At 44.8% G+C, this 16,700-nt stretch overlaps 1 long non-coding RNA gene across 1 annotated transcript; it reads right to left on the bottom strand.

Moving 5' to 3' along the window:
• Positions 1-15,993: 15,993 nt before the first annotated feature.
• Positions 15,994-16,700, bottom strand: LOC113948422. Its single transcript, XR_003528155.1, has 2 exons — positions 16,388-16,700; positions 15,994-16,289 (listed from the first exon to the last, which is right to left on the bottom strand). It is a non-coding gene; the product is annotated as an uncharacterized LOC113948422 (long non-coding RNA).

Genomic DNA, 16,700 nt, shown 5'->3' with positions numbered 1-16,700 from the left:
TTTGATCAGTGCTGGCCAGTGAAATGATCCGATTTAGTCCTCAGAGTTAGCAAGTGAGCTGGTGCAGAGGAAAAGGCACTAACCTCTAAGGAAGGGATAAGAACAAGCCCTGCATACATGTATAACGTCCTAGCCCGGTGCACAGTTGAGGCTAGACTTTTGTGGAATTCCCCCTCCTGCTGTATTTATTAATTAGATGGTGGCAGGAACTTCCCCTGCTGCTGACCCTTGGTCGTCAACACTGCTCATTTGTTGAATGGTGCCTGGCCTGAGGGTTTGGCCTGCAGTGACTAATGCTATTCCAAGGGATTTGGCAGCTAGCACAGTCAAGGACCGCTTCCCAGTAGATACCCTGTTTTAAAAGTTTTAAGAGGCTTGAATGCAACAGGCACAGGCTAAACTCCATCCCAGCTGCCCTTACTGACAGAGAATGGTCCCAGGCAATGTACATTTGGGAAGATGTCCACCTACATACTTGTTCATCCATCTTGCCTGTACCACATGATTTATAAAGACAAAATTATTATCCACTGTCCCTCTGCAAACTGTCACTGGAGATTGATCACCTCTAGAGGGAACATGGAGGCACTTGGCGGTCCTAACAGATCATAGAACCACAGAATAGTTTGAGTTGGAAGGGACCTTTAAAGGCTGTCTAGTCCCTGTAATAAGAAGAGACATCTTCAACTAGATCAGATTGCCCAGAGCCTCATCCAACTTGACTTTGAATATTTCCACAGATGAGGCATCTGCCACCCCTCTGGACAACCTGTTCCAGTGTTTCAGCACCCTCATTGTAAAAATTTTCTTCCTTATATCTGTATGTACCCCCTTTTAGCTTAAAACCATGACCCCTTGTCCTATGCAACAAGTCCTGCTAAAGGATTTGTCTGCATCTTTCTTATAAGCCCCCTTTTCTGGATCCCTTTCCCCACCCATGGCGTAGGGCGGCCCAGTTCTAGTTCCGTTTCCATCTGAAGAACCATTGCGACGCTTTGAAGGATGGGGAAAGGGAACTCCAGGGGTTTCTCAGGGGTCTTTTCAGGCCTTGCGCCTGGAGGGGAGAGGTGCTCCCCCTCCCTCCCCCGTACGTGGCCCCATGGCCGGCAGGAACACAGGACACAGGACACCGGGCGTGGAGAGGAGGCAAGAGAGCGTTTATTGTGGGGGATGTTACATTTATAGGGTTTAGGAGGATTCACAGAGTAATCAATTAGAAGTTTCAAGGGGCTTACAGGAACACCCAATCACAGGAAGAGGTTAACAAAGGCCAATGGGAAACACCTCAGGACACCTTCCCAGGACATTCCTGTATGGATAACACGGGGGCTATGCAGGACATTCCTGCATGGATAACATGGGGGGTGCTGGGAAGAAGCATGTGTTTGCAAAGAGACCACCAAAAGCCATTTTACAACCTGTTTAAACCACAGTTTTCCCATATAATGCAGGTTTAGTGCTACATCCTTTACGTACTGAAAGGCTACAATAAGGTCTTGCTAAAGCCTTCTCTTCTCCAGGCTGAACAGCTCCAACTCTCTCAGCATTTCTTTGTAGGGGAGCTGCTCCAGCCCTCTGATCATCTTGGTGGCCTTCCTTTGGACCTGCTCCAATAGTCCACCCATCAAATCCTTCTCTCTCCAATTTAGACGGAAGGATGTTGTGGGGGACCATGTCAAAGGCTGTACACAAGTCCAGACAGATGACATCCATAGCTCTTCCCTTGTCTACTGGTGTAGTCACTCCATTGTAGAAGGTCGCTAGGTTGGTCAGACAGGACTTGCCCTTGGTTAAGCTGTTGTGGCTGTCCCAAATCACCTCCCCGTCTTCCGTTCGCCTTAGCATAGCTTCTAAGAGGGTCTGTTTCATGATCTTTCCAGGTATAGAGATGAGGCCGACAGGTCAGTAGTTCCCAGGGTCCTCCTTTCTACCCTTTTTAAAGATGGGTACAATGTTTTCCGGTCAGATGGGACTTCACCTGACTGCCATGACTTTTCAGATATCGTGAAGAGTGGCTTGGCAACTACATCAGCCAATTACCTCAGGACTCTGGGATGTATCTCATCAGGTTCCATGGACTTATGTACATTCAGGTGGTCATGAACCTGATCTTTATGTGCGGTGAGGGGGGACTTTGCTCCTCCAGTCCTCATCTTGCAGTCCATCCACTCAAGAAGTGTGGAAAGAGAGGTTGCCACGGCAGTCTGAGGCAAAAAGCTGTTGTCTATCTCAGCCTTCTCCAGTTACCAGTTTGCCAGTCCTGCTCATTGGAGTACATTTTCTTTGACCTTCCTTTTCTGGCTAACGTATCTGTAGAAGCCCTTCTTGTTATTCTTTTCATTCTTCACCAAGTTCAGCTCCATCTGCACCTTGGCCTTCCTAACCCCATCTCTACACAACTGGACTGCCTATCTCTACTCTTCCCAGGATATCTATCCCTGTTTCCATTGCCTGTGCATTTCCTTCTTGCATTTTAGTTTTACCAGCAGGTCTTGACTCAGCCATGCTGGTCTTTTGCCTTCCTTTCCTGATTTCTTACATCAGAGGATCAAGAGCTCTTGTGCTCTTCGGAAAGCATCCTTGAAGATCTGCCAGTTCTGTTCTGCTCCCTTGTCTTTGAGGGCAGTTTCCCAGAGGGTCATATTGACTAACTCCTTGAACAGCTGGAAGTTTGCTTTGGTAACATTCAGGGTCCTGATTTTATTCTTTATCTAACACATATCCCTCTGGACTCCGAACTCCACCAGTGCATGATCACTTCAGACCATGCTGCCTCCAGTCTTGACATCCTTGATTAGCTCTCTTGCTTTGGTAACCATCAGATCCAGTATCACATCCCCTCTGGTAGAGCTGTCTATTACCTGTCTCATGAAGTTATCTTCCATGCATTCCAGGAATTTCCTGGATTGCTACTCACTGTGCTACTTTTCTGGCAGATGTTGAAGGGGTTGAAGTCAGCAGGACAAGATTCTGTGAGCACAGTGCCTCCTGTAGCTGGAGAAGGAAAGCTTCATCAGTAGGCTCCCCTTGGTCAGGTGACCTGTAGCAGACACCGACCATGAGGTTCCTTTTCTTGCCTTTGTCTCTGATTCTCACCTGCATGCTTTCAACTTGCTCATGGATATTCTTCAGAGACAGCTCTTCACGTTCTATCCATCTGTTGATGCAGAGGGGAACCCCTCTGCCTCTCCTTCCTCTTGTGTCCCTTCTGAACAGCCTGTAGCCATCAATAGCCACACTTCAGTCATCAGACTCATCCCACCAAGTTTCAGTAATGGCAACTAGGTTGTAGCTTTCTAGCAGCATGGTGGCTTCCAGCTCTTCCTGTTTGTGGCCCATGCTGAGTGTGTTGGTGCAGAGACACTTTAGCTGGGCTGTTGGCCATGTCACCTTCTTAGAAGGACACCCCTTAATTCCTCTATTTCCCTGTTTGTTTCTATCACTCCAGGAGCCCCTGGTTTATCTTGGTAAGACTTTAAGTCGGCTGCAGTGTAGACAGCACTTTTCAGAGCTGGCTGAGGCCCTTGCTAGCACTCTGTCCTTCTAACCTTGGTGTGTCATCCCACAGCTTGTCACAGGCAAGCCTGACATTATCCACTTCCCACTTCAAGTCTAGTTTAAAGCTCTGTCAAGGATCCATGCTAGATGGTGAGGAAAGACCTTCTTCCCCCTTAATTACGGAGGGAAAATTTAAGGTTTAAATTTGGTCATTCTTCAGAATCAAACTGAATTTAACCTGCAGCCACTGAATGCCATTGAAACAGAAGCTGCAAAATAATCAGTTCTGGGGTGGGAAGAAGATTTTCTGGGCAATGTTTCTGACTGATTTTGCTGTAGTACTACCATCTTTGTCAGTTAATACTGCTTTTAGCAATGAAACTGCTTTGCTTTGGGTAGAAAACAGAACTTCTCTGCTTCCTTAGAAAAACAAAATTATGCTGATTTGTATTTTTTCCTCATGCAGGCTGCATTTGTTTGCACACAAGATGTGAATAATGAAGGAGTCTATAAAATTCAGCTGGTGAAATTCTATTGGAGTTTGCAAGAAACAAAACACAAAAACAGCCCATCAAGTAAAAATGGCTGATTGATGCAAAAGGCAACACAGATGGAGGTAATGGGGTTTCAAAAGAGGAATTAGAGAAGATCTGAACGGAAGCTCATAAATCTGCAGCAATTCAGCTTTGCCAAGAATTGCAGTGGGAAATCCTCATTATGGGAGATATTTCCGTGCTGTACTCACCCGTGAGAGCAGCTTTGCTAGGGCAACCAGGGGAAAACATGATCTTGTGGTGACAGTGAGACCCAGCCATCAGCATTCCTAAGCCTTGTCAGCCTTCAATGCTGACTCACCGGGCAGCCTTGAGTGAGTCACTTATTGCCAGATGCTTCCACCTGACCTTGTCAGGGTGCTGCAAACAAGGAAGCAAAACAGACTTACCTTTGGCAACTCCGGCAAACAAGTTTTATCATGTTGTATTCCAGCTTCCCCCATGCCACCAGATGAGTAGTGTGGCTGAGAAAGAAGCCAGGCCAGGCCACTTTTGGTCTGGGGGCTGTTGACCTGGCGTGGCAGAGACACAAAAGAGTTATTTGTAGCAGAGGAAGATGAGAGAGGCTCTCCACTGTTGCAAAGGAAACACGATGACTGGTAGAAAGCTCTTTGTGCATAGGAAGTGGAGAACCCGGTTGGTGGAAAGCTTTTTGTACGTAGGCAGCAGAGAATCTAGTGGTTCAGCAGATCCCATGGGAAAGACCAGGGAGAGAGGAGGATGCAGAGCCCCAGGGAGGGAGCCACATGAACATAGGAAATAACCTCATGCCACACCAGCTCAGCTGAAGGACTTAGAGGCTGGCCTTAAATCTTCCACTAAATGGAAAAAAGATCACTGTTTCTAACAGTGGGCTAATGAATCTTAGAGGGCTGCAAAATCTGGGGATTTTTCTGGTTTATTCCACCAGTTTCTCACCAGAAGGCACACCACATTGCTAGTCTGGGAAGGGCTGTCCTTGGTATGACAATCTCTGTCTTGAGGCAATTGCTGTGACATGCTTTTTCTCTTCTGTGGGATCAGATGTGGGCAGCCTGATCTATGTTAGAAAAAGATCATCAGGAGTGTCTGAAACAATTCACTTGGCATTGGGTTTTCCTTAGGGTTTCTCTCTGTAGTACCTCTCCAGAGCACTTCTTGTACCGCCAGCTCTGACCACTAACACTGAGCTGGACTAACATGACTCACAAAGCCTAAAAAAAGAGCTGAGATTAGAGTGGTGCTTGGTCAGACCTACAAGTTCAGGACAGAAGGAGCCATAATCACCCTTCTTCCTACCTGAATTTCAGCTCCCTTCACTTGCCATTGCTGGCTCTGGACCAAACATCCCTCTTTCATTACAGGAGATAACGTTGTCATTAATCACATGCTGCATCCACTATTTATACATAGAAAATTCAACCTGTATTCCAGGTTATTGAAAATCCCTCCTGCGTGCCAGCAAAGGGTTAGTTTTTGGCTGCCCAGATCCTCACCAACAGCTGTGGGGGCAGATTTTCAAGGAGGGGAAAATGAGAGGCTAGCCACCCTGCAGAGCTGTAATCTGGGGTTTAGAGTTAGCCCACCTCTTGTACATATTTAAGTGCCATTAAAGTGAGTCCAGGAGTCCTCACTGCAGTAGGCAGCTTAGACACAAACCAAACTGTGACCTGAGCACTCCCTCCACCCCCCCCTCCCTGCCCAGCTTCCCCTGGGCTCTGTGAGGGCTGTGAAATGCTGCAGGGTTTGGGGTGGATCTCAGCTCTGCTGGGCTGAGGTGTGTAAACCAATGTGAGTAAGCTATAAATGGTCCCTACTTTCTGTAACTGCGACCCTTCAGTGACACCTGGAAGCTTCAGGGAGCGATTCATAAGGCTGCGTTTACAATAGCTTAGCTGCACTAATGGAGCTGTAGGAAGAGGTGTCTAGAAATCTTCATAGGTATGGGCTTAGCCCAGCTACATACCATGGGCAATGCAGAAAGCTGTCCTGAGGTGTTTGTACTAACCCACAAGCCAGGTTGTATTTTAGTAGGTAGTTCTCTACCAGTTCGTAGAGCCTCCTCAGCACTCTGGCAGCTACCTAGGTAGGTGATGGACATCCCTCTGTGTGAGGTCTCAACCTGACACCACAAAGCACTCCATAGTGAGCAAGCCTTCATTCAGAGAGGGAGATACCTCCATGCAGTAAGTGCATCTCACTTCTGGTCTGTGACTCTGTTGGAAAACTGCTCTAGTGAAACATGTTTGCCAATCTTAATCCCTGGATAGCACAGTGAAGCCTTATGTCCTTTGTGCTGCATTCAGCTACGGCATTGCTTTGCTAAACATATTAAGTGTTAGAATTTTTGTACTCTCTTGCTAGAAACAGATAGAAATAATACTTGTGACACAGCCGACCAATTTGAGCTAGTGAAACACTGAAAACTCCCAGTTGTCTTTGAATAGATACATTTCAAAGTGTTGCCCAAATACTTTGGAACAATATTCAAACTATGTTTTCTTTGTGAAGTATTTTATTTGATGCTTGAAAGATATTTGATGTCTGCAAGCTATTGAATTTGACTCTCAGCTCATGTCGAGCTCTAAGCAACATGCTTCATGGCTGCAGGACTGAAGTTTCTCTCTTGACAACTGGTGATTTGCACACAATAGTTTTTCTCCTTTTTTGGCTTTTCTGCAGGTAATTTATGCTAAATTCACAAAGCATTTGCGGAATGGCTTCTACCAGTAGAAAAACCATTATGTTATCTCAGAAGTTGCAGTGAATTAAATAATGTGTTTTATTTGCAATGCACCTAAATGCTTTATTTGCTCTTTGAAAAGAGCTATAAGGTAATTTTCTCTTTCTGAAACTATTAATGGGCATATTTCCTGTCACATCCAGAACTTGCATATATTACGTGACCAACTATCTTGTTAAATTCCTTTGAGCAAATCATTGTTTAGTACTGCAGGTGTAAATTCTTCTGGAGCCAGTGGAAGCAGGAAGTACATATCCAAGAGCTGCATTTCACCTGTTAATTGAATTGTCCAGACCATCAGATGACCAAAGGGGACAAGGGGAAAAATGGGAGCAATAAATTGCAGTACGATTAATGTGCTGGTATGCTGGAAGGATATAGAGAGAGATGCCTTTTTGGACACATAACCACTATTCAGTGATTAGAAAAGCTGGGGAAAGGGAAGATATTTGAGAGGCTGGGAAAGAGATGTAGCAACTGGAACCAGTGGGAGAGCATGACTGTACCCACTGTCAGAGTTTCAGTGCACCAAAGCCAGGGTGCCTCACCCCATAATGACACAGCTAAATGGAAAGATTTTGTTTCTTTTGTGTCTCCACCCAGTTAGATAAAGATATGGCTAATGAAAGCCAGGTCACACCTGTCTACTGGCACCTTTTCCTCTCTCATTACGTGTGTTACCTTCCAGATAGATTTATTTTGGCATAGAGAGAAAGCGGGTTCTTTTTGTTTGTTTTCTGTTTTCCTTTTAATTTTAGAGGAAGTGTTTCATACCTGAAAGGTACAGATTACAGATGCTTTTACTTTCTCTAAACTTTACTCTGATGGCAAAATGAGAGCTACTGAATCTTTTGTGTTTGATTCACTAGAGAATAAATATGTAAATAAAAAGTTGGGGCTGCACAGATTATAGCCCTCTGACATCAGCACATTAAAAAACGTGAAGTAAAACCAGGGATATCTTAAGCAATTTCATGAAATGGAAAATATTTATGTGTCTGGTTTTAATATTTTCACATATCTTTTTATCTTTTTGCATATTATGATTTGAAGGAATTTTAATTCACCTCAAAATACTTGTTAATGCAATGGAAACACTTCACTGCCTAGTGTAGCTGGTTCTAACTCTGTATCTTTCATCAATACCTTCTCTGGGGAAATCCTCTTTATTTCTAACAGACAACCCAAATCAGGATAAGAGAGTTTGACCTACAATGAATTAGGGATGCAGACATGGCTTAGCTGAGAAAGCAGAGGTTTCTGTTAATTGAGGAATTATCTGTCCTGAAGCAAAACCCCTTTTGAACATACCATGTATTCAGATGAGAGAATATTTTTTCAACTTCAAGCCTCTAGCAGAATGATAAAAGTCCTCATGATGAAACTACAGGTGCTTCATGCAACACTGAGTAAATTACTCTGGAGTGAGTTTGGCTGGAGAGAAGTGACAGTACTTTTATTCATTGCACAAGCACCTCAGTCAGTCTGCTCAGGTTTCTGGAAACCTCTGTGGTCTGATTCACTATTTCCTTACTGTTTGTTCTGGGACTGGGAGTAACTATGCAAACATGATGTTGATGCAATATTGCAGGGAGTATCTAGGCTAATCCCTGCATTCAACTTCTGAACATGTTTGTTGAGAGCAAGGGGTTGGATTCCTTGCTGTCTTTTCTCCTATGTTGTCTGTAAGCCTTTGGAGGTATAGCCACAGGTACAGTTCTACATTTATTTTCTAACTGTAAACCACCATGTGCGAGCCAGTGAAAGAAATAATTTCTAGTCTACAGTGAACATGTTCTGACAGTTGGCATAAGGATACAGCTAGCACAAAAATGTATTATCATTTTACAATATTATCTTTTTACAAATTTGCATGAAATCATCTTTGTCTTTAAAATCATCTAAGGCAATCAGGCTAACATCTTGGTTTTGGTTTTGGTATTGACGGCTTGGTGCTTTCAACAAAAAATTAGAATTTTCTTCTCTCTAGATTTGCTTTAATATGTCCAAAGATTTAGTTGTTCTACCAGGGCAGCATCCATCTCAGCTAACACCGAACAGCTTCATCTGCATCCGAGCTAGTCCTGTATGTCCCGTTCCAGTAACTGTGAGAAATATCTGACCTGTTTTAGATATCTGCCTTATGAAGAAAAGTAGGAATGCCTGCTTCCTTCCATCAGCTGTGAAGGGATCTCTTCAATGCATTCATATGTGGAAGCCTGCAGTCAGTTTGATGACTGGGTATCCCACCCTTTGCAACTGACCAAGAAGCAGGATTGGATAAAATAAGTATCTGATCGTACAACAAGTAGGTTATTTACAGTAGCAGAATGTCTGAAGGAAGAAAAAAATCAGCAGACCTTTCAGACCTGCTTTGCAGTTCCTGATTCTCCAGGGAGTGTTGTGTTGGTTTTGGAGATATTTATGAGGGAGGAGGACTTAAGATTTCCTTTAGGGGCTGCAAAGTTTCTAAGGGTAGGGTGGATGGTGGTTGGAAGTCTTTTTAGGAAAAAAACCCTTGACTTGTATTTCTCTGCAGACAGTCCTACTTTCAGTTGCAAAGTAGTGGTATGGAGACCAAAAAGGTTTCCTGTTTAATCTCCCAGCTGGAACTACAAACACATGAACAGATTTCTAGAAAAACACAGCTATAAGATTGCACTTCCTGGCATTGCCTGTGGATGTGGTTTGATATTGTAAAGTGTACATGGCCTGCAGACAGGCAGAACAGAAGTCCATGGGACTTGGGATGCATCTGAGGGTGCTGAGAGAGACAGTTATGGCTTTCTGCCATCTTTGGAACACTGTGGCCATTGGAGAAGGTCTCTAATACCTGGGAAAATGCAAATATCACATCTGAAGTGTGAGAAAATATCCAAGGAACTGCAGATTGGTTGGCCTAATCTGAAAAAGATTATGAACATATCTACTGGAAGCTGTGACTGGACTCATGAAGAACAGATAGATAACTGGGAACAGCCAACATGGACTTAGCAAGAACAAATTATGCCTACCCATCCTGCCTGCCTTCTGTGCTGAGATGATTGGCTTTGTGAAAAAAGGGAAAGCAGTGCTCATTACAAAGATGTTAAACAGTACTGACCCCTGAGGGAGGCCACTAGAAAGTAGCTGCCAGTGGAACTTTGTGCCTCTGACCACAAACATTTAAGCCCAGTGATCCAGCCAGCTTTCCACCCCCCATGCAGTCTGCTCATCCATTTCAGCAACTTGACTCTAAGGATGTTATGAGAGGCTACAATGAAGGCCAAGATCAAATCAAGAGGCAACTGGCATATGTTGCACCAAAGGCAATCCTAATCAGATAAAAGGAAAACCAAACCTTATGGAAGGGGTTGATTCCTACTCTGAAACCCCCATCCTTGAAGATGCTGACAACACAGCTACCCAAGGCCCTGAACAACGTCTTCTGAGAGAGCCCCATTCTAGTGAAGGAGTGGACCACATGGGTGAAAGGCACCCAGACAGGTCCTTTCCAAACTGAATTATTCTATGATCTATACTGTAGGGTATGTGTTTATATGTAGATGTGCAGGAGACTCTCAGCACCATCTCTGGCCTTGTGTGGGAGGCTGGTTTGTACCTTAATTCAAAACAGTCATGTCTGGCTTTCTCCAGGAGAAGAAACAACCTTCTGGGAGCTGATGTTTTTGTGTCCACTTCTGTTATGGAGATGTCAGAATCATGAAAATTACCACTGCGCGCAAGACTAATTACCACCTATTTGAGAAAATGAATATGGGGCTGTGTTACTTTCTTACAAGGTCAGGTGTGGAAGCTGTCTGGACAATGGGAGGAGGTCTGTCTGTGCTATCCTACAGAGGAAGGGCTGAAGGACAGAGCTGTCATTCTACTGCTTACTGCCCCCGATACCCATCTCTGTTTTGTGTGTGAGTTGGTGTTTGTTCCACCCCAATGCTGCTCTAAAATTAAAGATGATACTAATTCAACATGTTTTTGCCATGTAGAGGCAACTAAAGAGAAATAGTGGCAAAGATAGACTCATGGGGAACAGTAGTGAGGGGCAGTATGTACCTTCTCTGTCCTCTGGATAGGAAACGCAATAACCTTTAGGGGCTCAGCCAAAAGTAAACATTTTTGTGACATCATCAGTACTTAACCTAAGCAACCCATGCTAATATTGCTTCCAATATCATGATATAAATAATGCCTGTGAATGGATAGAAGGCTCCACATTGTTGGGCTACATCCGTGTACTTTTTATCTCATATGTGATGATATAAGCACTAGTATTTGTGCTCATTCTTAGAGGTACATCAAGCAGGGCTTCTCTGACCCATTTTAAAGCAAACCCATCTACACTAAGATTCCCTTTGCGGTCAGAGGAGAGACATAGGTATTTCCAGGGAGTAATTTCTCTCTTTCTACAGCATATCTTCAGAACAGATTATATAACTTCCTGGCAGCATCTGTTTCTTTCCAGCTACTGGAAAGGATGTGTGGGTGACAGGCTCAAATGCAGATATCTGCACTGTAAACATCAAGGGTGTGGATTCATCTCACCCTGATTTTAGGGTGTAGGGTAATTGCCCTGACCAGCCTCCCACAAGACTCTCAGACATCTATCCTGTACTCTTTGTAGCAGGGTCTGGTGTGAACTCAGGCCCTGGTGCCCAGCCTTTTTTCCACTTACATTGTAATTTTGCTATGCCCTGATGATCCTTACTTACTCTCTTGACTCTCCACATTGACTTCGTACTAGCTCCTTGCCTGCTGATTGATTCAACCGCCTCAGCTACAATGCCATTTGGTGTTGACTATCCTGTTTAGCCTTGAGCTGATGCTCCAGTAGTCTCCCACAGGTCCTACACCAGCCCCACGAGGATGTCACAACAATCCACAGGGATCTGAAATTGTGCCAGACACTGATGGGCAGGTAGCCTCAGGTGTCTAAAGCTAGGTGTCTAAAGCTAGGTGTCTGCATGGGAGCTAGGTACCTAAACTCTCAGTACAGTCAGTAAGGATCTAGACCATACAGTTAGTGGAGTCTGGAGAGCAATTTGGCTGACCAGATGTTGGTGTCTACTTCAGAGGGAGAGTAGCTTGCTAGGCTCTACCAGCTGTATGGGTTCAGTCTTCCTTGGCTGCCACTGGAGTTTCAGCTGTATATCACATCCAGGCACTATAATTCAGGCAAGCTAAATCCCACCCATGGTTACTAGAAAGAGAAGAAATAAATACATTATGAGAAAAATATGAAAATGATCACTCTTTGTGTTAAACATTACGATTTTCATCTGAGAAGTATAGAAAGGGAAAAGCTTTGTGGATATTTAAGGCTCAATCACTGTGTCTGTACATGCAATCACATACACCCGGTGTATTATATAAACTCTCACAAAACACATCCCTTGTTTACAGTCAACAGGGACACACTCATTGTATACAATATGTTTTTTGTTTCTGTAAAGTGTAAATGTGGAATTATAAATAATAATTTGGGATATTTCCCACATGTTTTTCTGCATTCTCAGTTTCTATCTTTACAAGTAAATGAAAATATCAGTAGTATAAAATAATGATCTCTTTTTGCTCCATCTCCTTTGCTCAGTTCTACAGTATTGTTATATCCTCCTCTGTTGTCATAGAAATGATTGATATGTTCAGTCACAGTGTTCTTGCCTCTACATATTATCCTTTAAACCAGACTCTAAGTTGGGTTTTTGATATTTTGGGTTATGTTCTGAAGAGACAAAAAAAAAAATCAACCAAATCAAACCCAAAAACCTTTGGCCTGAGGAGACTGAAACTAATTCAAAAGATAAAGCTACATATATTAATACTGTGAATATCCATGATTTTATTCTAAGCCTTGTGACATTTTTATTAACCCCTGACTTTGGCAAGTGTTGACTTTGTGAGAATCTTAGCATCTTCTCATGCAAAACAAGTATTTGCATTGTTTAAAGCTTCCTAGCTATGAAACTTAAAAACACAAGGGCAAATTTAAAGAGGAGGGGGCCCTGTTGATTTTAGGGGGAATTAATTACGATTTTTGCAGATTTGAGTTTCCCTCTCAAGAAAGCAGAAGAAAAAAAGAACTAGTCAAGCTCTTGTTTGACATGATGCAATATCTCAGAACTTAGTAATGCAAGCTGGCTACTTCCAGACAGATGTCCATTCCATGGCAGTTTATCACCCCAAGAAATACCCTGGAGCTGCCTGGGCTTCTTTTCCACTGGCTTCCACTTCCCTCCAGCAGTGCCTACAGGGATATGGCACCAGACACATCTCCATTTCCCTTCGTCTGGACAATAAGTCTTGGGGTTTTTTCTCCCCCCCCCCCCCCCCCCCCCCCGTCCTCTGCCCAGAGCCCCATGAAGGCCTCTACATGGTCCCCCATGCATCCTCTGTGCAGGAGAGAGGGCTTTCTGTTCATCTAAGGCATTTGCAACACTCGAATGCTTTCAGCTCTGAGCAAAGCAACACGAGTCGAGTCTTGGGAAAGGGGGCTGCATGGCTTTGAACCTAGGAACAGGGCGGCCCAGCCAGACAGAAGGGGCTTTCAGTGCAATTGCGGCATGGCACGGAAGAACCTCGAAGCTGCCACTAAATCTCTTTCTCAATCTCTCACCTTTTTGGGGGACTCAGTATCATGATGCTGCCTGTAATATCGATTTCTAGCAAATGCCACTAGGTGGCTCGAGATGGAACCTCTGCAGGCATCAGCCTTCAGTGGAATGTGCGCGTGTGGGGGGCAGGAATTTGGGAATTGTCCTTTGGGTGGTGCACACCACCCTCATTGCTCTGTGATTTTCAGATCTTGGTTGCAGATGCTGAAGGAGGGAAAGAGGCATCCCAGCAAACTGTCTGAAATGGGAACGAGCTCATTCTCATTTCTCACGTGAAATGAAACACCGGGAATTTTCTCCTGATTTATTCCTTGAGAATTAGGACTAGTGATAGCCTGGAGTCTAGTAGTACTCCTTGGAATACCAGTCATGCCCCGTTCCCCCCACCTGTCCGAAAAAAATGTGTATTATTCTTCTCTTTTAAGATTTTATCAAAGGCAATTGTTACCATCATCAGGGCTTATTTTGACCCAAGTTTGCCTTGAGAACCCACTATGGATGAGAGGTCTGAGTTTAACCTACTGGAGGAGAGAAGGGTTTTCCCAGGCCCAGCAGATGACAAGGAAGATCACCACAAGCATTGGTTTTATGCCTGTCACCCTTCTGACCTCTTTCAGGGTATGCCCTGAAGTAATCAATTACTACTCATTTCTTGCTTCACTCTGTACCAAACCTCTGTGTTTTCTGCCCATTCTTGTTCACTCTTATTCCAGAGTGCTTCTTGTTTTGTCCTTCCCTCCATGCATGGGGCTTTATGTGTTTGCCTGCAGCAGGAGCTCTGCAGGCATCTCTTACTTCTTTTCCAGACAATGCAATTCCACATCCCAGGAGGGCTGTGACCCTCTTCCCTTTCCCTCACTGATACCTGTCCAGGCATCAGACCTGCAGTTTGGCACACACACCCTGCGACAGTGGTGGGGCATCTCCCACCTGCCACCCACCCTGAGCTCCCCCAGCTGCCTGGGGTTCATGTGAGAGGATGCTGTGGGCAGGAGCTGGGAGGAGAAAGGAAGGTGGGATGCACTACTTAGCCCTGCCTGGAAAACCTCACCCTGCTGCTTGGGGAAGCCAGGGCTGAGTTAGTCAGGGAGCCAACACCTCAAAGGCAAGGAGGAGGAGGGGGAAAGAGGAGATAGAGGCATTGTTGAGCAAGAAGGTGCAAGTGGGTGCCATCAGCCAGTTGTTTGAACTAAAAACAACTGCAGAGATGCCGGGAGCTGTAGCTATGCTAAACAGTTGGCCCATCCCCCTCCTATGGTGCTTCCATTCTCCTTTTCCTCCTCCACACTCAACAGGGCTTTGGCCAGCAATACATTTTGGATTTCATTAGAAAACAACGTATATCCTATGAAATTCAGGCAGGCAAGCACAGCAATGCTGGCAAGTCAAGCATGTGGTCTCACAGGCCCTGACAGCAAGTCAAATGTATCCCCCCACTCCCTTACTGCCCTTAAAACTCCTCATTTAGGGCAAGAGGCAGTAAAAGTGAGCAACACCAAACTACTCATCCGGCTCTTCTACAGTAGAGCATGGAGAGATTTCATTTGGTTTCTGTGCAACAGCTACCAGAGCTCCCAGTATCCATTGAGAATTTAGAGGCTTGTTTTAAAGTGTAAAAATACACTTATTCCCAACATTGCTTTTATCAAGAGAAAAGAGATGAAAAATTAATTCATTAGTCCCACCTAAAGCCCCTTTTCCAGTGTTGGCTCTTGCCTCAGGCTCTGTCCCCACAAATATTACCTACACCCCCCACAGAGGCCTCCTCCTGTCTTCCTCATTTTTAGGGTGGAGGCTAATAACCTCCCCAACCCTGGTAAGTCAGGATTAATTAACCTGCGCATCCCTGCAGGCTTCCAACACCTGCTAATTGAGAGAATCTAGCCAGGCTCTCACGGTGCCTTTTTTTTTTTTTTTTTGCACACAGGAAGTTTTAGCACCTGGAATAAGGGAAGGTTATAAGCCCTGCCTTTGCTTGGGTGCTTAACAGTGAGGGAGAGAAAAAAAGTGGGGATGGAAATTATATTTCATAGCATCTGTTTTAGTTTTATTTTTATTTTTTCATTTTAATTTAGACCAGCAACCTCTTTCGCATGGGACGGGCATCTGCTAGTAAGCAGCCTTGCTGCATGCCATCACCACCTTTCTGAGGCTGGGGGAGGCACTTCTGAGTTCTACCTCTCTGCTAATGGGCACCCCCTCTGATGGCTGGTGGCTGCCATCTGTGGCACATGTTGAAGAGCATGTAGTCAATCACTGCGGGATGGAGTTATCTTGTGCAAGAGCTCTCTAGGGACTGATTTAGGACCACTATAGTAAGGACAGTTAGACCTAATTGGATTTTTTTTCCTGCCAACCTGGGTTTCCAGATGTGACAGGGCAGCATTACTTTATTAACCTAGCTGTGTTCATCCATGCTCCCTGTTACAGAGGAAGTGATTTTTTTTTTCTTGGTGTTGAATCACAGCTTAGTGGGGGTTGTTTCCTGCCAGTTCCTGAACAAGAGCCAAGTGGCCTTCCTTGCCTGCTGGAATTTTACAGCATGCACTGAGCAGGGGTGCCACTCTGCTAAATGCTGGCATTTTTTATTTCAGTGAACACTTCTTGCTATCTCCACTAAAAAGTGACTCATTTTCAGTGGACTGGGCAAACCAGAAAAAAAAAAAAAAACCCTGGCAATATCTTCAGTGACCCATTCAGGTGGATAAACCTTCTAGAAATGTCCCCTCACAGCTAACAGGACACTGGTAAATAACTTGTGTGCTGAAGAATGAAGGTGGTGTTTTGCTGGCTGCCCTCCCACAAGAGCCTCGGCCACAGGTGGAGAATTGTCACCACCCAGCCCTTCCCTGCCCAGACGCTCAGCTCTGTCTTGGTACCAGCTTTGGTGGTCTCTGGGTCCTCCTACAGCCAGATGAAAACTGGATGAAATACAGAGTGGTTTTCTGCTAGCGCTTTGGTCCAACACCTACCAGGCCACAAGGGAGGAGAAATGAGCCCACCCGTTTGGGAAGACGTTTGATCACTGTAGAGCAGCAGCCTCAGTTTGTCTGCCAGTGCCACTCACCAGCCACGCATTCTTTTTCACAGCACCTTTTTGGGAGAGATGAGAAACAAAGGCCCAAGGGGAGCTTAAATAACATGCCAAAGGTCATAGTAAAATAAACCTAGCTTTCCTCACGAGTTTTGCTAGAGTGTTTGTGGGTTTGTGCGTTTCTGTGGGTAGGTTTTACTAGCAGGGGTGGGGGTGGGGGCTACAAGGTTGGCTTCTGTTAGACACTGCTAGAAGCTTCCCCTGCCTAGTAAAGCCAATGC

Source organism: Corapipo altera, unplaced genomic scaffold, assembly GCF_003945725.1.
Source record: "Corapipo altera isolate COAL_440 unplaced genomic scaffold, ASM394572v1 0, whole genome shotgun sequence".
NCBI lineage: Eukaryota > Metazoa > Chordata > Aves > Passeriformes > Pipridae > Corapipo > Corapipo altera.
Note: the sequence above shows the minus strand (reverse complement) of the source record. Positions and strands in the feature narration are given on the sequence as shown.